We start from the raw sequence: 23,975 nt of genomic DNA on the forward strand, positions 1-23,975 counted from the left end.
TTTCTCTCTTTATTTGTTGTTTGCAAAATATGGTCATCTTTTATCTTCACACAGAGATCTTGATTTTTACCTTTATCCAAAGTTAACAATGGTAACCCAAAAATTAATGCAGTGAAGCTGCTTAACAGGACAATAGCAATAATTTCCTTCAGAATAGCTGGAGAAATTAAGGACTATTAAGACATGGAAATGATGAATCAGACAGGGTTTAAGTGATCATCTAGTAGTTGCTAAGCCTAATTTAAATACAGGAAGAATATCAGGTTTCATCAGCTTCCATCTTCAGATTTAAGAGCTTCTCAAGTCCTCATTTATACCTGAAGTGTCACTGGCACATACATTAAAGCTGACAAAATCCATTTACTGCAGCAAGCTGTTCGAGTTCATCTCCTTATTTTCTCCAATCATGTTAATTTTCCTTTAGTGTTCTTTGTTTATAAGAAAAGAAACAAACAAGCACTTTGTGTTTATTAGTCTGAAGTTCTTCCACAAACATTTACATGCATTTAGGAGCTGCACTTGTGAGCACTGCTGGCATTCAGTCCAACTGTTCTCTAAAATCCCCAGCACATCTGATCCACTGGACACTGCTCCTCCCTATCTCACAAAGAATCCAAACAAACCACCAGCCTTATAAAACAACCTGCCCCCAAACCACATTTTTCCTTAAAGGATGATCAAAGTCTTATGAAGCCTGCAGCCATCGGATGTATAAACAGAAATTAAACGAGAGCTTTATCTGAGGCTCCCAGGCATTACTGTTCAAGGAAAGTCATGTATCCTTTCTCACCCTCCCTCAGCCATGGGAAGAAACTCTGGAGAAGACAGCCCACACCTTTTCCATCATACTCATTATAATCCTAATTCTTTCCCTAAGAAATGTGGAACCTTTTCTGCTCTTGTTCTGCTCTGGGAAGCAGAGACAGCAGCAACCTAATGACTTGATTCTTTGGTATCTAGCAAAGCACATGCTCCAAAGAAAGCTCAGCACTGGTTTCCTGCCCCTGCTTGCAACCCAGGTCCCATGAAACCAATATCCTAACACATTTGCCACCTCACTTACATGTGTGTGAGTCTCACCAGTTTGGAAATATGTTTTTGAGGAAGGACAGGAGACAGCCAGACATAGAAAGAAATGTCATAACAGCCTCATATCCTCAACACACAGATTAAAAAAAAAAAAAAAAAAAAAGTCTTTTTCAGGATCTTTCTCATTAGGGAAAGATTATTTTCCCCCAGTATAGCCAGAGCTCTCCAAACCTATTTACTTTTCAGAGAATCAGTCAAAGGGATCAGCCCAGCCCAGCCCAACAGACACATGAAGAAAAACAAGGAAACTTTCTAAATAGTGTCAATTCATCAGTGCATCTTAACCCCCTTGCTAGAAAAAGCACAGCACCTTACAACAGCTGAAATACTGGGCTATGTCTCTCACTGTTGTTAATTAGCTGCCCTCTGTTGATTTATGCTGGCTATCATCTGCTCCATCCAGCCATATTTTCAGTGCTGTTAAGAACACACTCCTGGTAAAAAGCTTCAGAAATTCCCTGTGGTAACACAACCATTTCTCATCCAGGTATCTATCTGCAGGTATAAATCCCACTGTCTCTGCAGCAGCACCCCACAGCCATCTCTGGCATCCCAGTACCTCCCCTGTCCCTTTGCAAGGGTCTGTTTTCTTTTTTTGAATCCTTCTTCCCTGTAGGCTTTGCCCCAACTCACCTGTCTCTTGAAGGGAGCCCTGCTCATCTCTCCTCTGTCTTTCTTTGCCTCTTCTTCCTTGCAAAGTCAGCAATCAGGTGAACTTGAAAATGGTTCATGGCTGGAATTTTTCATCCTTGAAGATTTGTAAAGTACGTTAAATGTTTTCTTTTAATTTACCTCCTGGTTGTACTTCTATGTGAATGAAAGCCTACAAGGGACCTGAACAGTGGGCATTCCTACCAGACACACCTCATACCATGCATTGCTTGAACACAGACCAACTTTAAAGCCTTATACTACATCCTATGTCTTATTATTTGTGCCTGTGGCTGTGGCTTAAAGAAGTGCTGCATTCCCGCCTTCTCTATCACCTCTACATGTTGCCTCCATAAAAATCTTGGTTCTCCAAAACATTAATTTCTGTCTCAAACCTGAGCCTGCCCCTTCCTCTCACATCACAAGCCTTGCTGGGATCTCTCTCACCGTCAGACCACATGTGTGAGAACACAGTTTGCTTGCAAAAACAATGCTCCTAGGGGAGGGTTCATCTCACTCACAAGGGGAAAGAAAAGTGAAACAAAAAATATTAACAAAACCCACCAAACAAAGGGATCTTTTTGCCATTTAACTCTTTCTTTTTGTTTTCCCCCAACAGTTTCCTCTTTCTTCCTTTCCTCTTTTTTTTTTTTTTTTTGCCCTTTTTCCCCCTCTGCATTTATTCAGGACTCTTCTCCTCCTGCTGTCTCCAAAACCTGTTATGCTCAGATCACATGTAGATCTATCTACATGTCTGAAGATAAGTACCAACAGAAGTGCTCATAAAATCAGCACCCTGACGAGATGAGATCATTTCACACATGCTGTTTGTTTCCTGTTATACTGGAGAATTTACTGTGGATGCTGGCCACTATAAATACTGAACCATCCAGACAGCTTTTTCATATATTTCACTGGAATAGTCATTGCTGCATTTTTGTCCTAAGAGTAATTTGATTTGTTGTAATCAATTTGGGTGGGTTTTCATTCTTAATTAACTGCTGTTATGATGCAATGATGCAATCCTTGTTCACAAACCAGAGGCCAGAAATGAAATTCAAAACAGGGTAATAGCAAGAGGATGGAGGAGAGTCTTACCTGCCAGGAAGGTGAAGCAGTGAGCCGAGGAGCCAATTACCCATGGTGTTGATTGGTGTGCTCTCATTAGTGGTGTGAGGGGACAACCTCAATCTTCTCAGGCTTGTGGTCAGCACCCTGCAAAATTCATTTCTTTGTCTTGGTAAAAAGGACATATATCAATAAGAACTCCCTCGTGCTGTTTTGGCAGACCCTGCCTTTTGCTGACAGTTGGGCAAATCTGCCCATCACTAGGTCATGTAATGGAAAGCTGAGGCCATGGAACCTTACAAACACATTCACTGCCACCTCTGCAAAATCCTCACCTGCAGTCAGAGCCCCCAGCTGCTCATGAACACATGCAGGGCAGAAGCATTTCCCACCATCAGTGTGGCAGTCAGGCCAATGCGCTTACCTTTGTTACCTGGAATTTACGCTGCTATATCTCTGCTCTTTTTTAGTTATTTGTTTTCATAAGACTGTTAAGACTGCTTAAAATTTCTTAGCTGGAACCTTTTTCAGTTGCTAACCTTGATTTTGGGAGTGGACTGAAGCAAGGAGTCACACAGATTCTTCCAGAATACAATAATCGTGAGTGTTATTTCAGAGATGTCTTTTGAAAAGATTGCTGTACAAGTCAGAACATTCTGTTAGCTCAGACTTGAGATGAAAAGACTTTATTGGCAGGACTGTAAAATTCTCCACTGTTTTTGAAATGCTGTTGCAGCTGCTACTGTATTGATACAAGGCAGGACCTGTTAGTCTTCTCCTGGTATTTCTACTTCGATCAAATAACAGTAAATGCAAAAACACCTGTGTATATCACTTGAGGAACTAAACCGCGTATTATTGATCACAAAGAGAACCTAGTTCCCATTTCTTTTTTTTTTTTTTTTTCCCATGGAGAAACCAGTCAGTGAAAACTACGTGTTTTAATCAAACCAGAAAAGTGTGCATTTGGCAATGACTTTTGTACAGTTTTTGACACCCCACGGTTCAAACGCTGTGGGCTGTCATTCTTTTCTGCAGAAAAAAGCTCTAAGCTAGTTTTTATGATGCACCATGGTCAGGATGTTCCTGATGCCACTGACCTCCCTCCCTGCTCAGGAGTCAAAAGTGGCTACACAGATCAAGCCAAGAAATTTGTGTATCTGACTTTTCCCGTTTAGCCCAGAATTGTGGTTTCCATAAGGTAAAAGAGAAGCATTTATAAATTAATTTCTTTGTGGATTTAAGCCACAATATTTCTGCTGCACACTAGAACATTCTAATACACTGTTTTCAACAGTGGAAAAAAAAGTCTTGCTGAAATCCCCCCCCCCCACCTCACACAATAGTTTTATAATCAGTCCTAACAACCAGCTCTGGGCACAATCTTCCTTTGCCTAAAATGAACAATATTATGGAAGTTCTTTTTCCTCTAGTTTCAAACAGATAAGCTGAGCTGAGCTAAGAGAATGGCAAATTTTCCACAAAACACAGCCTCCAGGACATTATCCTTTTTTATATTCTATGGGGTTGTCCAGGTGAGGAGTAGACAGTTGTCTTCATCTGGAACACTAATGGACTTAAAAGGAAGAAGTAGTAACATTAAAAAACTTATTCAAGCCATGTGCTGTAAGGAGCATAAATTGTGCTTTCCTCTTGGAAAAATATCTCTTCTGATCTTGGATTTCAAAATGTGGCATGTTTGTGAAGGAGTCCCAGAATAAATAAATTCAGAGACTCCTGCCCTGTTTCATGCATGAAAAAATTCTGCTTAATTTAGTAAGAGGAAATCCTTGCATCTCCATTGAGAAGCTGATCCTCTTCTTCTTATTTCCTTTTGGCCTTCTAATTCCGTAATAACAGATGGCCACAAAGGTGTTAATAATATTCCCAGCATGCCCAACAGCAGAACTGAGGAGATCTATAAGCTGCTATTTACATTAATTGGCAACATTGCCCCGATGGACAAGCTATTATCCTCCTAAGCTTTACTTGTCTCTGTCTGAATACTTATCTTTATCCAACCGGTAAAGTCAAGGTCCCACTCTATTGTTTTCTCCCACAGAGGGTGATTTATTTGATAATGTGGTTTCAAACACAATCTCTTCCTAAATTATTCTATCCATTCCATTATTTTTTTTCTATCCTGAAAGTCCAAAAGACTAGGCAAAAAAAATTAGGTGCCAAATTCACTGTAAGTTTAAGAACTCAGATTGGCATCTCTTAAATCCCTTTGATGAGATTTTGTGATGTCATTCTGTCTTTCCAATTAACTTGGAGTGGTGTACTGGTGATAAAAAGATTTGGTCAGTATTTGTCTTTCAGATATTGAGTAAATTCAAGTCCCTCTACTTCATCTACATTTAGTCTTTGTTGCAGATGCAATGAATATTTTTTATTTTATAAAGGTCATGCTTACCTTCTTTCCATGCCACAAAGACATATTTTGTATGTGTGGAAAGTGTCATAACTGAAGAAAAAATAAAATAGTCTGGAACAGGGACTAGTCAAAAATGCTCTTGGGGAAAGCAGTTACATTTATATTATCAGGACAGGCAAGTCTTTTAATGCTGTGATACTGTCATAGCAATTCAAAGCTAAGCCACTTTATAAATATTAAATTCCTAAGGAAATAGAAATTCATGGTGTACTAGTTTCAGAATGTTACTTCCACCTGTCACTTAGATCCTGAACGTACAGTCTCTGAACAGCAAAGGACTTTTCCAATATTAAGATGTAGGTGTCAGGTATTTTCTTGTAGCTATGTTTAAGAAGATCATTTTTTTTCTTGCTCTGCGTTTCTCCTGAAGGATATGTAAACTGCTTTCCTCTCAGCATCATCTTCTGCTCACAAGAAATGATCTGTCGCCCTGTTCTGCTCCTGCATATCTCAATTAACACCTAACACCCAAGTATTAGCAAAAATGAGCAAAAAACCTCTCCTGGTTATTCAAGGAACAGCTATTTGATCCCAACACTGTTGTATTTCTGTTTGTTGGCTAGTACTCATGGTCAAAAGGCAAACCCATTTTGTTGGGCTAGCATAATAGTGAGCAGGCTGGAGCATGGATCCTGCAACACAGGATCCTTGGCCCTCAAGTTAGCTAGACTTTGCTCAAGACAAATCCTTACAGAACAGGCAGAGAGGCTGGCAAAATTGCAACTTGAGATGTCTGCAAAAATACCTATGGCACCATCCCAGAAACAGATCTTTATAGAAATGTCCTTTAGTTGTCATATGTGTAGAGTTACTCGTAAGGGGACATCCGACTTGCCTGACCAGCACATGAGCACCTGCCTGAAGAACAGCCCTTAAAAGCCCCATACAACTCGTGTCTTTCACTAACGCAGCCCCCAGGTGCACTTAAGTTTGTCCCTTACACATATTCACCCTGAAGGACTTCATCTATTTATCTATGTAGTGCTGAGTGAAACTCTTTGTTACTGCCTTAGAAGCTGTGAAATAATGCCTTACTGCTTCTTGTCTGGGGTGAGAGCCTTTGTCAACTTTCAGGAAACATCTTGCAGACAGCCAAGGAGAGATCTGTGTGCTCAACATCTTGTAATAACTTGAACTCTGTGCCTCGAACCCACAGCTTTCTCAAGAGCAGGGTCACTGTACTGAAACAGAAGAGAGCAAAGCCCCAAGCTATCAAGCAGAGTACAAGCAGATTAGGAAGAAATGAAATTCATCAATACAGTGCCCTCTTGGTCAAAAGTTCACTAAGAGAGAAGGGAGCTGTACAATGCACCCATCTCCTTTTAATTGGCTTGAAGCTGCTTCCTAGCACGCTCAAGCAGATGTGGTGTCAATGGAAGCCATGCTAAGGCAGAAACTTTTAATTATTTTAAAATAGCCTGCTTCATCTTGAGGAGCTGTGGTTAGGACTTGACAGGGAGAAAGAGGAAAAAAAAAAAGTGAGAATAGGTAAATACTTGAATATTTTCTGGAGTAAATCTCTGAATGTACTTCCAAAACCCTTGTGTCCAGCATTTATTAGTGCAAAGGTAAGTGGTTCAGCAGCACATAAGAAGCAATGAAAATGCTGTGAACATTTCTGAAACCACACATATTTGTGGCTGAATCATTGTGTGATTACGTGGGATTTATTTACTTCCTTAACTCAAAAGATTGCATCTGTCAAGAGGGGAGAAAACAGGCAACATAGAGCTTATAACAAACCACAGAACAACTGTCTGTGGATTGATATTTGAACCGTTAGTTATAAAGCAGAAGTTAGACTGAACTAGTGTCACATCTATACGACAACTATTATTCTTGAGCACATATAATCACTCCTAGATAACTGATGGACAAACAAACAGTAGCTAAGACAATTAAACCTGTTGCTCACCATGAGTAGGTCTGCAGTGGATAATATGGGTTAAAATCATTTTCATTACCTTCAATCTTCCAACGTATTATGTGGGGAAGCAGAGGAGGACATGCACTTTTGCTGAGGTGCAATTGCTGTTCTCTGAGCCTCTCCTTCCCTCTGAAAAGGGCTGTGCATGATCATTGAGGGGTTGCTACCACAGGGCAAAGATGTATTGGCACTCTGGGGTAGGGAGAGTCCAGAAGAAACTAAAGAAACTGAAAGGGAAAAAAAAAATGTTTGAAGACACAGAAAAGAACTTTGCAGTTCTTTTTTTTGCAATGAGGAGGCAACAAAAAGCTGCTGGTCAGAAAGAAAACCCTCTGCAACAACATCCTATATAAGGCAGAAATGTTTTTATAAACTTTGTTGATTCAATTTTCCCTTTTAAAGTGCAACAGCTGTAGATCCACATCTAACGAAGGCTAAAAGCTGAAAATAAAAGTTCCAGGATGTGCCTGGGATCTATTCCTTTAAACCAATGGCCCTGGAAGACCCATCTGAAACATGAGACCATGGTGGAATGGATCACAGGCCCATGATATGTTCACATGGCAAGTATGAAACTTTGCTACAAATACCCCATGTAATGATGAATATCTGTACGTCTTAATGTGGACTATAACATGTGACATAGAGTTAATAAGTGTTAAAAGGCAAAACCAACTTTCACTCTACTATGCTGTTAAAAGTACTTTCACATGCTGATTTTGCATTTCTCTCAAATATTTTATTAATCAAACCTTCATGGCACTGTGAAATTAGGCCACAACTGATACCCTCTGGTAAAATACATCTCCAAGTGCTATGTTGTTCTGGTACCTGTAAGCTATAGACTGTAAAAAAGTGTTTACTGTTGGCATAACTTACCTCCCACTGATGCTACAGGGCTTTACATCCTTGAGTTCAAAAAGAGATTGAGACTAGCTTAGTAAACAGATCCCAACCTACCTTTGTTTTCAATCTTATGAAGCAAGTGAGAGCAGAGGAAATACTTATTGCTAATCAAATAATGATGTATTACAATGAAAAAAAATCTGACCAATTATGATGACCTTTTTGTCATGTTTTTGCAAGGCTCCTCTTGGTACCTGTGCCCGCTGGGATTAAGTTTAGCACATCAAAGTGTCTGTCAGGATCAGCATTTCTTCATAGTGCTAACAGGATCAGTTAAACACTTAACTTCAGTGCACATGTGTGGAGCATCCTAGAGAAACATTTCTCATGGAAAAAATATATCTACAAAATAAAATTTGTGTTGGAAAGGGAAATAAGACAGAAAAAATAGAAAATGGTTCTGATGGCTAGAGCCTAACTAACCTGACAGAATTAATGAGCACTTGCTACGTCTCCATAGATTCTTTCACATGACAAATATCCTCTTTTTAAAGCTCAGAAGTTACCTAGCATGATGTAGCCCTGTACCCTCTCAGACAAATCTCATATCTGCAACCACCCTCACAACAGACACCTTCAGGCAAGCCCTCCTGCACTCTGCAGACCATCTTGTCTAACCAGATGGAGGAGAAGGTGCTGTCCTCCCCACGGGCTCACCATCCTGACACCAGATGAAGTTGCCAGCTGTGCTGAGGAACCCAGATGGGTCTTGGATCTTCTCAAGGTAGATCCAGTGATGCCCGAGCCCAGACTCATAGCTCACACATCTGTTCTGAGCACAAATGTCCTTTCAAAGACAACCCTGGTGGCATGGGGGAGACTGGGCCAAGAGCAGCCCTTGCCCAGTGTGTCAAGTGCAGGACGTCCTTAAGCCCTTACAGAATTAGGGCACTGCTTGCCACTAAACATGCTCATAACCATCCTGAAAACTTAACTGCTCGATGCTATAAATAACTGGTTTCCCTTTTCCCCTGTGACTGATATTGCATTGCTTTACGCTTCTCAGTTTAAAATAAGCACAGACAAAAACAATGCTCTCAAAGGTGCCAAACTGTACATAAGGGAAAGGCATGTGCAAGAGTGCAAGCTATTCCTGAAAGTCTGACAGACTCATGCAACGTTTCCCTTAGTTTAATAATAAATAATCATAACACTCAAAGCACACGTATTACATTAAGAAGAACTGAATGACACAAAAAAAGATGTTCATTTTTTTTGGCTGCTGAGACTTAGTTGCACAAACTCCTTGCCAGAATTGACAGCTAGAAAGAAGATGGGATGCATTTTCCTGGATCTTGTGGGCCTTTCATCTAATTTCGAAGTACTGCAGGTGCCTCTCATTTCTCCACTCTCTTTTTTTGACCCATTTAAGTTGATATGGCTTCTGGAATTTTGCAATAAGGATCACTACAGTAGATAGAGAGATTGCAGCTGAGTGAGGACCTTCTATCCCAGAAGAGAATCCAATACCTTAAACTAGGTGCAGCCAAGGCCAGAAGTCTGAGCAACAAGGATGGCCTGAGGTTGTCTAGTGGGCAGGAATGGTCAGGGACCTTCAAAAATCATCAAACAAGAAGCAAGGCAAACACAGACTCTTGGTAAAGGGAAACCATGGAGAGTACAATATAACTGAGTCCTAAACAACACAGATAAACCAGGTATGAGGAAGAACAAGCATTCAGCAACAGAAAGCAAGAATGAAGACAGACCTACAGAAATACAGCTACAACCAAGTAGTGGATTGAGCAGCCCAGAGAAATTGCTCTTGCCAGGGTAAGTTTTGTCAGACTTTTAATGGACAAGAGAGGCAACATTTTAGGATCCCAGATTCTTTGTTCTCTCAAGTTGTGGAGCTTTGTAGACCAGGACATAAGCAGATGGCTTCTGGCCCCTTCAGACGGAACATCTGTTAACCATGAGAGCAAAAGTATTGACCTGTCTGTGACTAGGCTGTGTCACAGGTTGAATTTCAATCCACGGAACTGAGTTGCTGTTACTCTGAGTGTTCACTGAAGGCAAACACATCACAATGCACTCTTGTTCTTGTCTCACATTTTCTTATACTCTCTATGGTCTCAGACATCCTGGCAGCATTCCATAGTTGCTGCTCCCAACTCACCTTTCCTTTCCTTTTCCTTCTGGCTTTTCTTCCTGCTCTGGAAATCAGTGCAGCCATTTTCTTTTGCTCCATACATGTGGCTTTGCATTTTCTTAGGCAGAAAACCTTGCTGGCATTAATATTAAGTTTGTTTTATTCAGCTGTTTTCAACTCCTATATGTACAAAAGCTGCTTTTAATTCTCACCTCTCATTCTGATGCTTATATATGCCTCTGCTTTTCTGAGTTATACTTGCTTTATGACCTTCTGCTAAGTCAGAAAGTTGGCAGGCATTTGCTGCATTCCTATGAGGAATATTTCTCTTATCTTCAGCAAAACTGGCCTGGAGATTTTTATCTGGATTGCAGAAGACTTTTATCTGGATTATACCTATGAACATGTTGTCCCTGTGAAAGAAATGGGAGACTTTTCACTAGTGCTGCACTGCTTTCTGGTTCTGTGTTTCTCAGTCAGTTTTAGAAGTTAATGGATAGTGAAGACTTGTGTCAAACAACAGAGATCACCAGGTGTGGAGGGGAACCCTTGAGAGAGGGAGTGAGGAAAGCAGGAATAGTTTTGCCCTCAGAAATGAATGCTGAGAGTAATATCATACTCTGACACTTTACTGGCCACAGCTGGAAAACATTCTGCTGCTTTTTAAATATGGAAGTCATTGAATAGTTATATTTCATAATCATGCACACCGTACATTTTTAACATTGCCGGGAAGACTGCTTAAATGTCTTAGCACAGAGGGAGTGTTTGCCATAATAATGTCTCCTGAAGACACATAGGCCACAGAGCTCAGGATGGTCTTTGCTGCCAACTGTCCTTTTAGCAAATGAATTCCCATCTGTGTGGGGTGAGGGCTGTGCTGGAAGATTTCATAGAAGGATCAGAAGATATTTCTCCACCAGAATTACAGTTAAATAAAATTTGGTGTAAACTCAGTCTGCCTAATTTAAACACAAGGTCCTCAGTTTTGCTAACTAGTTCGTCATAGTTATCACAGTTACACATACACACACGGTGCTTTGTAAAAATTTTTAAACCTTTTAAATTATTGAGAACAAAAATAGTACATTGAAGTTTAGATTTTGCAATCAGAGCCTCTAACAGTAATGCTTCCCTACTGATTTCACACCATTTATGCTCAGTTGTACCTTCCATGATTTGTACAAGAAAGCATGAGCACTATTGTACACTAGGCTTAGATAATGCTTTGAATGTAAACCTGACCAGACAGGAAGCTTGTACACATTTCATGGTAGGTCTTAAGGTCTTGAGCCATAGTGTGGAACATGACCAGACCCTGCTGGGTAATTTTTGTAAAAATGGAATCCCATCATTTCGGGTCCCCTCACCTTCATACTAAACAAAATTTAGGCTTTTCTGACATGCAGACTTATGGCTACAGCATTCATCTAAGTCTTCTTTTTATTCTTTAGTCTGAATCAGGACAATTTTTCTCTTTCGATGACTGCAACTTAGAGGGCAAGGGTCTGGACCTGCTTCTTTTTTTCATCCAAAGCTGGTGTGCTAAACCCCATGAGTTTAAGAAAACAGAAATATGTGGAAACATCGCTAAAAGCAATACATAGCTCAAAAAAAGTTATGATATGGCATGACATCATATTCTCACAGCAACTAACTCAATCAGAAATGTTCCTACTGGTCCTTACATGGTTTGGCTGAGGGCACCTCCTGTAAGCATCAAAGGTGGTTATTGAATTGCAGGAAATGAAATCATTTCTTTGATACAGCACAGGTGCCACTGCAGTAAATCAGGATGTCTCCATGCAATTTTACCAGTTAGGTACCTAACTCAAGGTGTCCCCCTGTTTCTGCCACTTATTAAGCCAGAGGGTGAATTGCAGGTGTATTCTGTATTAAGTATGAGTGGCCCACAAATGCTTGCTTGCATCCCTTGGGTATTCACCCAGTGGCAGATTTGTAGTTTCCATTTGGATCTGACCCAACTATGAGAAATTTGCCTGGCCATGACTCTCAGCTGGGTTACCCATTTCAGTCAAAAGCAGCTGTACTCTAAAAGCCATCCAAGTTTGTTGGGAGAAAGACTCCACATTCTGCCTTAAAATAAGTTACACAGATGGAAAAATACAGCCCAGGTCTTTCATCATTTGTTCACATTGTACAGACAGGAGTCCTTAGCATGCTGGAGCAGAGCTAGGAGTACCACAGTTTTACAAAGTCAGAGTAAATTAGAAAGAAAATGGATAAAATCCCCTCATAGTTCACTGTTAAAGAATAATCATACAGCATCTGCCTTCATGTCTATAGCTGCATTACAATGAAGGACACAATCAGTCTCTCAAACATACATTGCTAGCTTGGCTTATCATCTCCTACCTCTCAAACTGATCCTTCTGCCTCTATTAAGTAGTTTTCCATTGACATTTTCTGTTCTTTTTTTAATACACCAGGAGCTTTTGAGGACATTGGCTGTTACAGGACTTTCAGAACTCCATCCTTTTAAATATGAGGACAATCTGACTTTCTGATATCTTTTCTTCTGCATTTATCTTTACATGGTGCAGGTTTTTTGAAAGGACTGGATTTCTCTTAATGGATATCTCTGGAGTTCCAGTCTGCTTCTGTAAAGCCCAGAAAACATAGGTTGGGAGGAACAGGAAGGTATTGCTGAATACAAGCCCTTTTTGAGATTTACCGTCTCTTGGGATGGTGAAGTGAGGTGAGCAGATATCACTGAAATGTTTTTAAAATCTCAAGGATACAAAACTTTGCATTTAATAACATTTTTTAATGGGACCTTCTGCCTATGAAACACCCATAATCTCTCCTTCTAATTTAACCCTCATTTTATCTCATCTGTTTGTTTATTTATTTAATGTAGCCAGTTTCTCTTTAACATCACCTATTATGAGGAAGGTTGTTAACCTGTTATACATCAGTTGAGTCATTATACCCACCCTTACCTTTTCTTAATAATATTGCAACTCTGAAATTGGTAGTAAGTCATTCTAGACTTCTTTTCCCACATATTTTCTTCTGTCATGATGCTGTTACAAAACTGCCTGGCTGCTTTCAAGCAGTCAAGATTTATATGTTGGATCACAAAAGACATAATTTCCATAGGAATTCCACCCCATTCCTCTTTAGGTTCACAATGGCACTAAAAGGAAAATACACGGGGATTTTCCAAGGCTGTAGCTCTTCATCCTCATGTACATTGCTCACAAGAACAGAGTCCCTTACTCTTGTTGAGCTGAGATGGTGTTAGCAGTGAGGGTCAGCTGGCACTTGGGAAGGACAAGCATGGCTTGCAGCTTGCACACTGTGCTCCTCTGAAGGGCTGTGTCACTAAAACCCCCAGGTCATGGCATTTGCTGCAATCTCAAATTCAGTCTCTCACATGCTGCTTTAAGGTCACAGTCAGTAGAGAGCAAGAATCACAACTCCTTTAGCCAGTGATAATTCCCTCCCCGTGCTCTAGCTAGCTTGGTAATAAGCCTCTGTCCTGGATTGTGACGCGTATCTGTGATTTAAGGCTGCTGTTTACTTCTTTGCTAACTGTCAGCACTTGGCATAGGTCTTGTGTTTGTGCAGCATTACCAACAGCTATTTGGATGGTGTAACAGAATAGGGTACAGCATGGTCAGTAACACTTCAAAGCCCTTTTTCTCTTAACCATCACAAAAGCATTGGTAGATTGAGAACCACCTGAATGGCATATCTCAGGGTTATGATCAGTGGCACAGGGTCCACTTGGGAGGCCTGTGGACCACAGGGGTCAATACTGCACCCAATTTTGTTCAACTTGTTCACCCGTGCTTTGGATGAAGGCGCAGAGGCCTCCTCAGCAAGTTCACTGATGACACAAAGCTGGGAGACACAAAGGTGGGAGGAGTGGCTGATTCTCCAGAGAGATGTGAGCCCTTCAGCAGGATCTCGACAGGATGGAGATATGGGCAGGGAGGAACTGTCTGAAATTCAGCAAAGTGCAGTTTCCTGCTCCTGATAAAGAATAACCTCAGGCACCAGCACAGGCTAGGGCTGAGCTGCTGCAAAGCAGCTCTGTATAAAAGGACCTGGGGGTCCTGGAGGACAACAAGTCATCCATGAGACAGCAGCGCTCTGGTGGCCAAGAAGGCCTATGGTATCCTGGGGTAAATTAGGAAGAGCATTGACAGCAGGTTGAGGGGGGTGATCCTTTCCCTCCACTCAGCCTTGGTGAGGTGCATCTGGAGTGCTGTGTCCAGTGCTGAGCTCCTCAGAACAAGGGAGATGTGGTGCTCATGGAGTGAGTCCAGTGGAGAGTGACAAGGATGATGAGGGGACTGGAAAAACTCTCTTAGGAGAAAAGACTGATGCAGCTGAGCCAGTTTAGCCTGGATCAGAGAAGATTGAGACGGACCTTATAAATGTATGTGATTAACTGAAGGGACCATATCAAAAGGATGAAACCAGACTCTGTTCAGTGGTGCCAAGCAATAAGACGAGAGGCAGTGAGCAGAAACTGATGTGCAGGAAGTTTCACCTGAACGAGAGTGGGTTACAGAGCATGGAACAGGCTGCCCAGAGAGGTTCTGGAGTCTCCCACACTGGAGATATTCAAGAACAATCTGAACACAGTGCTCTAGGGAAACATGCCTGACCAAGGAGGTTGGACCAGATGACCTCCATTGACCCCTTCCAACCTTAAATCACAGGATCTCAGAATCAGTAAAGTGTTGACAAGTAGGAATCAAAAGACTTTTATTCAGAAATGTGGGGTCACCAGTAAGAACATGCCTAAATATAGGTATATGTTTAAATACACTCCTGAAGCTAAGCCCAAACATTTACAGATAGAATCTGAGCTGATTAGTACCCATAACCATGTTAGATTTTCACTGAGCCCCTAATAAGCTCCTCCTTAATGCTGTGGCAAGGGACTAGCATACACTCACTTCTTATTCAAACACTTAGGAAATTATTTTGATTCCAGAACTAATTAACTGGACCATATCTTAATCATTCCTGCTAGTATCATACAGACGTAAGCAAACCATCATATGATTCCCTACCAGCCTGATATATTTTCAATTTCAACGTAACTAAATAATTGCAGTACCAATTAGTTAAAATGTAAGTAGGAAAAAACATTGGATGGAGACATCTTAATTTAAATATAATCCATTAAGTAAAAACTGCTATTCTAATTAGTGATAATGTAGCACAATTAGGAAATAAAATTTGATTGGTACATTGGAATTTAAACTTAATTAGTAACTGCTATCCTAATTAGTAAATGCAATACAGTTCAAGCAGCATTTTCTTGGGGAGAAGTGCATGTACAGTAGAGATGATGGTGAGGAAAGAGGCATCAGGAGACCTGATGTGGGGAGTGTGGAGTCCAAGAGTTCAGCCACTGTCAAGCCCAAAGTCCTGCTTCTGAACCAACACTGACCTCAGAGCAGAGGAGTTCAATTTCGATCAAAAAAGTTGATGTGAAGGATGGTTTGCTGTCACCTTTGGGCAATCTCTCCCTGCAGTTAAATTACTTCCACTGCCCAGATGAAGTGTTTCACTTTGACATCTACAGTTTTCTGTTTCCAAATCTGGAATGGTAAATTTTGATAAACTAGGGAAAAAAAAAGATGTGGTAGTCAACTAAATTGAAGAGCTCAGCATTTTGAATTAGGAAAATACAAAGTTGTCTTAGACATAAAGGCACTACAAATACCATGGGTCTGCACTCTCATAACAGGGAGGATATTAGAGGAAGGAGACTGAAACTTAGCAGGATCTACAGCCTTCTTAGAAAAATACTATAACATTTCTTTCAGTGGGAGAGGGGAGGTGAAAAAAAAAAGTTTTGGCTGTTGTTTCCATTGAACTCACCATAATTTCAACCTCCTTTCCTGGAAAATATTTCACCTAAGCCCCTTATTATGTACACATACTTAGCACCATTCTCCATTGTATTACTTTGCATTTATTGACACTGAATTCTGTCTGCTGTTTTATCAGCCAGTCACTTAATGCCTTCAACATTTCAATGTCAAGTTTAGATTTGTGTTTCTGGACTAGCATGAAAATACCAGGAAATTTTATTGCTTCCTAATCACTCCTTTTGCAACCTCCTGTGACTACACAGAACATACCAGGTTCTAAGAGCATTGTATAGACTGCCATTACCTCTTCATTACTTATCTTTCAAGAGAGAAAAAAAAATGTATTTGGAATAAATTAATTACAAACATTTAATACATAGGAACAAGATATACAAATTAACTAACCTTTTCTCTCATCCCCTGATATCTTTAAAAGACTGGTCAGAGAATCTCTGTCAAAAGATTTTAAAAATCTGGTACATTGTATTGATTGGATTCTTGTAATTAATACACACATTGCAGACAGCTTCAATAGATTTGTATGGTAATAGTTTCTTTTTATAAAAACTGCATAGTCGTTTTTTTCCTTACTGGATCAATTTATCCAAATGCCTACTCATTCCATTCTTAATTACAGTTTACACCAGATGCTCCAAGAGTTTACTTCAAAAATATTTGTTATATTTACCACTTTCCATCCCTGTGGTACCAAGAGCTATTTAAAGAGTACATGAAAACAACAGAGCTGGTAGGTCAACACTTTCATACTTACATTCTTTGACACCTCTTCTGTGAATATTAGTTAGCTTTTGCAATTGGTTACTATTCTTCCTGCTAATTTACTTGAAAAACTTTTCTATCAGTAATTTAATTAGAGTTAGATTGTCAGAAAAGCACTCCAGAAAGAGATGTTGCAATATGAGAAAGCTCCCTCACCTCACTCAAAATGAATTTTTTAATGCCTTTTTATTACATAGTCTGATCCTCTCTGGGTGCCCCTGACTGTGCCTCAATCATTTATTATCCCTACAGTACTGACAGCAACATCCCTTTTTCTGATGTATGTAGGAGGTGGAAAGTGCATTTAGCAGGCTCAGCTCCACACCCACCCTGCTCTCCCCCCTTTTTTCCCCCATGGCTCTTCTTCTTAGGGTTTAGCATTTAACTTTCCATTTAGAATTTGGGCATGTCTTTTTGTGTGTGTACATGAGTGTTGAAACATCATTTCTAGCTTTCCTTAGTGGCTTTTTTTGACTGCACTGTTTGACTGTAATCCCTTTAATTTTTTTTTCTCATGGGTAACCACACAGTTACTCTGAGCTCCTACTTAAAGCATTTATGCTATGATCCAAGAATTCGACCCTTTTGACTGTTCCTTTTATGTATTTATTCCTGTCTGGCTTGCCTAGATGGCTAGAGAGTAAGCTTTTTCATTCTTCCACATTCTCTTTTAATTCTCCCCTTTGAAGTTAAAAATGAAGCAGCACATTTTCTGTTCCTGAATGCGAAGGTGGAGAAGCAAAACACCAGCATGCACCTGCCAAGTACAGTGTGGATGTTTTCTCTGCTCAATGTCTTCATAAATGGGTTACACAAATATCAATCAGGAATTTTATCAGGATGACTGGATTGACTTTGAAGTGAGGGTAAGAACTACTTAACCATGAATATTTTCCCACAACGCTGTTTTTCTGCAATTTTATAAAAATATATGAGGGCAATAAACAGCAGGGGAAAAAGAAAAGCCTCTTATGCTGAGGGTTAAGGCTGGTATAAGAGCAAATACATTCACTTAAGTCATGAATACATTAAGACTGTCAATTTGGAAGATGGTTCATGTTTGTCGATAGCAGACTTACAACCAGAAGAGTAAGTTAGGAAAATGCTAACTAGTTTTAATAGGAGGATTCCTAAATCCTTCGGTAAGATCACGAGGCTCCCTTTCTGTGACAGCAAGGGCTTAATTTGCTAACTGAAAAAGATCTTTCCTAGGTGCTTCAGGATATTTTTGTGCCCTTTACTGTTAGAGGATCCACCTCTCTGAAATCTTTAGTTCCTGCTCCCCAGCTTGAAAGACAATTCAAGATCTGATTCCATTTTGGCAATGACTTTGGCAACATAATTTACCACTGTCAGAAAAAATCCAAAGGTTTCTTTTGTTTGTACCAAGTCTGATACTCTCTAGTCTCATGTGATGTTCTGCACTCCTGAGTTATAAGACCAGCCAACTTCCCCCTTTCCACCAAACTCCTACTTCTATAATTTTCCCACATATCTTACCCCCAGACACCTTTTTTTTTTTTTTTCTCCCACACCAAGCAGCCTTGTACCATTTAATCACCCCTCAGAGAAAGCTGTTCCGTACTACTGATAATCCTTCTTGCCTTGCTTTGGAGGTTGCCCAGATCTGCTACATCATTCTTGAGCTAGACAAACAAATTTCATGCAGCACTCAAGATGTAAAACCACCATGTATTTAAACAGCAGCCTGAGGGGATTTTCTATTCACTTTTCCTAATAATTTTTAGCATAACTACTAATGAGGACTGAGCAGATGTTGAAGCTCTAAAACCTCTTTTCTTACTGGCAGCAGTCACTTTGGAGCCCACAACTACACGTGTAAAGTTTTGAAGGCTTTTTTTACCCCATGCTGTTGTTTCCAATGTGTTTTTCACATCCTGCAGAAAAAAAGGGATGTGAGTCACCCCAACTGGCAAATTGTCATCTGCAGCATATCAGTCCCTCCTGAATACAGACCAGAAGCCATTCACAGACAGACAGCTGCACCCACCCAGTGCTCCAGACAGCTTATCAGCCCAGATTTGGGATATTTTCCTATTGCAGTACCCTCTCAGATTTCCATTCAAGAAAGTCACGCAAACATCTGTTTAATACCACTCTAGTTAGCTAAATATTTAAGCACAAAGCTACCATTACACACCTAACAAATCCTTTTCTATTCAGCAGGATTTCTGCATTTGCTTGAATTTAAGTATAAACTTTGGCATTTTGCTGAGTGGAGATGCCTTCTTTAACAAAGCTTTTATTGAATGAATTAACCAAACAAACCAAGAAGATTTCCTAAATCCTAGGCTTTCACCTACTGGAAATGGGTTGAGTGTGTGCATAGCTTAAGAAATAAACAGATATGGGAGTTGTCCATCAGAATTATTTTCTGCCAGCAAACACAAACACTGCCTTATTTATCCTATATGTGAATTGAATTGTATTATTTGTGCTTCACCTGAGTCAAGCTTCACTGAGCAAGAGATGCAGACCAAGGGGAGATCTGGAAGAGAAAGGCGGTAGCAGCAGCCCAGCAGGCACACACAATGCCATTACCAAATGTGAATCAACATAAAACATCATCATTTCTCTTGAGAATGCCTCTCTGACCTTGGCTTACTGCCACAGGAGTCCCTTGAGGTGCGTGCACATCCCATGGATCGCATTTAGGGTTTTTAAAAAATGTAATTATTGAGCTTAAGATTTCCTCTGATAAGTCAGTAATAAAGCCTGCAGTTCTGCCTGCCCTTTGGCTGGGAGAAGCAAGAGCCATTTAATCTGTCAGTTTGTGTTTTACCAGGGAAGTAATTCCTTCCGGTCTTATTTTACTGCCCAGGACATGGAAAATTGCGCTCTTCTTTGGGACCTACTGTAGCTTGGAGCAGGGACAGAGGGCCTTCTGCAGGATTTCTGAGTGCTGGCACCATGGTATAATGGCAGCAGGAACAGAAAACACAAAAGTCTTACCAAAGGGGAAGGTGTTGCTGTGACTGGCAGCTGGAAGCCTTCATTGGGTTACATACGTGTGTATTTGAACAAGCATCAATTGTTTTACCAGTTTGGCAGTTATTTGTTACTTCCCAAATCCTCTCCAAACTCCTTTTTTACTGTGCATTTTTATAGCCTGTAGAACAACAGGGTTTGAGCCCCTGACTGCAGCTATTAGGTAAAAACCATGATTCAAAGCCCTAATGGGCAGCCAACAGGTCCCTGCCAAATTGGTAATGCTTTTCTGCAGACTGCCTGGGAGAGCAGGGGCACAGGTAAGTGGGAGTAGGGGGCTCACTTAGAGTCACATCATGAACTAATGCTTGAGGGAAGAACATTACCTGCCTGCTCTGGGCTGTAGAAAATGCATTTCTGCTCCATCTGCATGAGCAGAAATTAGAGTTTGCCTCATACAATGGACCTGAAGTAAGCAGAGTGCTCAGAGTGAAGGGCTTTTACCATTAGGCCCTAGTGGATAAGTAGTATTTGTTCCTAGAAAATGATGGCCATGCCCTCTAAATGCCCTTTACTGTAATACATTTTGATTAAGCATTCTGATGAATCCCCTGATGAAGAGTCAGCCTGCCCTCATGCCACACTAAACACTGTGGAACAGCTCAGCTAATTTCAGCTGTCAAAAAATTAACTACCTAGACACAGCAGTCACTGGGGTACGCTGTGCTCAGGAGAGATTCAGGGCTCAAGCAGGCTTCATTTCCCTCAGAGCTACCTGCCTCGCCACAGGAGAGGGTGATTCATCCTACCCTAAAATAGGTATGTAAACCAGCGATTTGCATCACGCTCTGGTAAAGCTCTTCTCTCCTCCTCAGCTCCTGATGACTCCCCTGGGAGCCCAACATTCAACATTGACCAGCCTCGGGGCCAGTTGGCTGAAATAATTTAAGATAAGTGCCAAGCAATAAGCTTTTTCCCACCCCAAGTAGCCAACCATCTAAATTAAGGAGTAGATTTTCAGAAGAGAGGTTTGCGGCTGCCAGGTCTGCTCCTCTGTGCAAGACAAGTGCCATCCTTCCTTACAGGCAGGGCTTGCAAGCAATTGCATCTCAGACAAGATTTTTTTATCCTCGTCTCTGCCGAGCCACAGGGGGACGTTCTCATTTCAACATACAACGGAGTGTGGCTTTGGCATGTTCTGTGCAGAGACTATTTGACATTTTAATTGATGCCATTTATTAATTAAGAAGGATAAATGATGACAGGGAGAGAGGAGGAGATCTTATAAAGAATGAATAATAACCTTCTTCAAAAGCAGGTAATGAGACACTGGGTTGAAATTATGTAAGCACTTGCAAAAATGTCTAAATGTTTTTCAGAAATTAGGTGCTGCCCATCTTTTCCTTATCACAGAAATGTCAGGGAGTGAAATTCATCAGCTACTTACAACACATGCTCTTTACTGAAGGATTTTCTAGCACAAAAAGCCGTGCATCCCTGCGTTAAGCAACAGCTGGTCTCCTGCCACAGTGTGGACTGCAGCTCACCATTTCCTTTGTCTCTCCTTGCCATTACTGCAGCTACCACCAAGGCAGAGGACAAGGTCACACCACTGCCAGGCTCAGTCTGTCCAGACTGGGCTGGCCCCCAGTTTTGCACAGAAAGATTCCAGGCAGCAGCAACTTCCTTAGGCACTGAGGAAGAAAACAGTGGAGTTGATAGCATGATGCTCAACACTGACCCCCTTTTCAGATGCACCAGCAGCTGTGTTTGGGGCTTGTTTTCATTTCCCTAAATGCTGTCTGTGTGTTATGCAAAGCCCTTTAACAGAGGAGAATAGAGCAGAGTCTGTTAGCCAGGAGAGTGGCTCTGCAGAAAAGCAGATCCAAAAGAGCCTTGGGTCTAGCTCCTTTCTGTGAAGATGCACAGAAGCAGAGACAAAAGGAAAGACCAGGCAGAGGCTGGAGAGAGAGGAAAAGCAATTTTCATCAACTGATGTAGGGAGTAGAGAGAAAGGCTGTCACATCCATATTTTCAGTGTCAATCCCTGGAAACAGAAAAGTCCCAAGCTTGGTATTTTGAACTGAGAAGGACTTTTGACATCTAGCAAGAGACAGCCTTCATCTAGACTTTCCTGTCCAGTTTGAAGTGGTATTTCTGTCTACTGCTCCTCTGCCCACCCCAGCAGAAGCACTGATGTCACCGTCAGCATCTGTGCAGAGTATACTCTAAGTCCCTATAGCTGATAGACACCAGGAAAACTATACAGGTATGGGAGCTATTTACTATGGTCTATAGTAAGTATACTGTGTGTGTCCTAGGACAAAAGGTAAGAGAGTTTACAGAGGGTTTCCATGTCCAGGAGCTCAGCAGCCAAGCTGCAATTTTGGAGGAGCCACCAGAGCACTCAAAAGATGCTGAGTTTCTATTCTGACTCTCCTACAGATTCCGGGTTATTTGAGAATGTCTCCTACCTTCCCCAGCTCTCAGTTTGCTTCAGGGGTGAGAAGGCAGCAGTGATCATTACAGCAACCTCCTCTGGACTCTGAGATGAGCACCAGCACGGGGGCAATGGAAGGGATTTCCACGCAAATGTATACTGCAAAATTGCTAGAAAAGTTCATTTTCGACTTCCATTTAAAAAAAAAAAAATCTGTGAAAACTTTGGGGAGGTGATTAATACCAGCTCTAGACTGGGGCAGGCTGACTGTTTGTGGGTTTTTTCCTATTTGTTTTAGGTTGTTGACTCAAAGTACTCATTTGTTTACCTTGTTGTTTTCCACTCCTTGCATCTGTTCATTTGTTTAAGTACGAGCCTCTGTGCTTTCCACTTCTGTTTCCTCTCATTATAGTGCAACATCTGCTTAGCACTTAAAAAAAAAAATCAAAAATAATCTTTTACCATGGAGCAGAAAGTTTTTGTAAACTATGAGGGAAGAATGATTATTGTCTGCATAATCCCTTTTAATATTACTATTCATTTAGACTTCAGTTTGACAATAATCTAGATGACCTTGACACATATTTTTGGGGGGAAAAAGGTAGGAATCACAGCCTAAGAGAACATCTGAGAGAATCAGCCTCCCTGAAAATCAAGGAAACAAGACAATTGTCTGTCCCTCCCTCTGTCAGTCATTTTAAATCCAGTCTTGAGATGGGGATAGCCTGCAGAAGTTTACGTTTTTCCCTGCTAGCCAGAAATTCCAAGACAAGATGAACCTGGCTAGATGGGACTCAGCTGCAAAACCTCTGCAGAAAGCTCCGATGGGCACGTTTGTGCAGTGTGTCACAAGAAATGCAGCATCACTGTCACCATCACCAGTCCCCCAGAACTGGCCAGAACTCTCCTTTCTTCTTTTTCCAGCAGCTGCTGAAGGCTCTCAGAGCCCTGTGCACTCTTCCCTCCCTATAGGAGGGGAGCTGGGGAAAGCATCCCCACACTCCTTTGCCTCCCTGCCTACAAAGGCAACCTCAGCCCTCCCTGGTTCTTCACCATGAGGAATGTCATTTGACCAAGTGACATTTAGAGGAAATTGTCTTGCTGATTAAAGGAAACATGCAGTATCTGTGGAAAAGAGATCAAGAGCACGTAAGGGGGTGACATGAGGCTGAGTGTCCTCTTGCTGACTAACAGCTGCGGGCAAGAGTTATTAATTAAAGTAATCAAGTCACACAAAATTCCATTACAATGTTGGGGAGTTCTGCATGAGTGATTAAACCAAACAGCAGGTAGATGAGCCTCTGTCAGGTTTTCCAGCAATTGCCTCTAGGTTCAATTTTAGGTCTAAGAGGTGATCCTGTTACCAGCAACCCATCATGAATGACTCTGAGTTCCCTTTCCACATCTCTCCCTGGTGTTACTGCCATCCAAGAAATCTTAAAAAAAAAAACCAAGCAAACAAACTAAAAACAACGCCAAAGAACCTCCCACACAGCAACACCGTTCAGACATCACCACATTAGGAAACCCCAGCGCCTATGATGAAATGTTCAGATAAGAAGAACCTGGGTTGAGCTGAAGGTGGACCAAAACCATGTGAATCAAAATAAACTCAGAGTGTGTTGCTGCCTGTTTATGCAAACATTTCTTTCTCCCCTCACCAGACAGAAGAAAAGGAAGTTTCTACAAAACAAGATAATACTTACTGCATAAAAATACTTTTCTTCTAATTAGCAGAGATATTCATGGCAGTGAGTGGAAGTAAGCTTTTC

At 41.1% G+C, this 23,975-nt stretch overlaps 1 long non-coding RNA gene across 1 annotated transcript; it reads right to left on the reverse strand.

Annotated features, from left to right (window-relative positions):
* Window positions 1–2,846: 2,846 nt before the first annotated feature.
* On the reverse strand, window positions 2,847–7,305 carry LOC136290678 (uncharacterized). The gene is made up of 3 exons (XR_010721305.1): window positions 7,210–7,305; window positions 6,281–6,426; window positions 2,847–2,955 (listed from the first exon to the last, which is right to left on the reverse strand). It is a non-coding gene; the product is annotated as an uncharacterized lncRNA (long non-coding RNA).
* Between the last annotated feature and the right edge of the window lie 16,670 nt (window positions 7,306–23,975).

Source organism: Chamaea fasciata, unplaced genomic scaffold (genome assembly GCF_029207755.1).
Source record: "Chamaea fasciata isolate MVZ Bird 193981 ecotype frontalis unplaced genomic scaffold, bChaFas1.0.hap1 SCAF_6, whole genome shotgun sequence".
Lineage (NCBI taxonomy): Eukaryota > Metazoa > Chordata > Aves > Passeriformes > Sylviidae > Chamaea > Chamaea fasciata.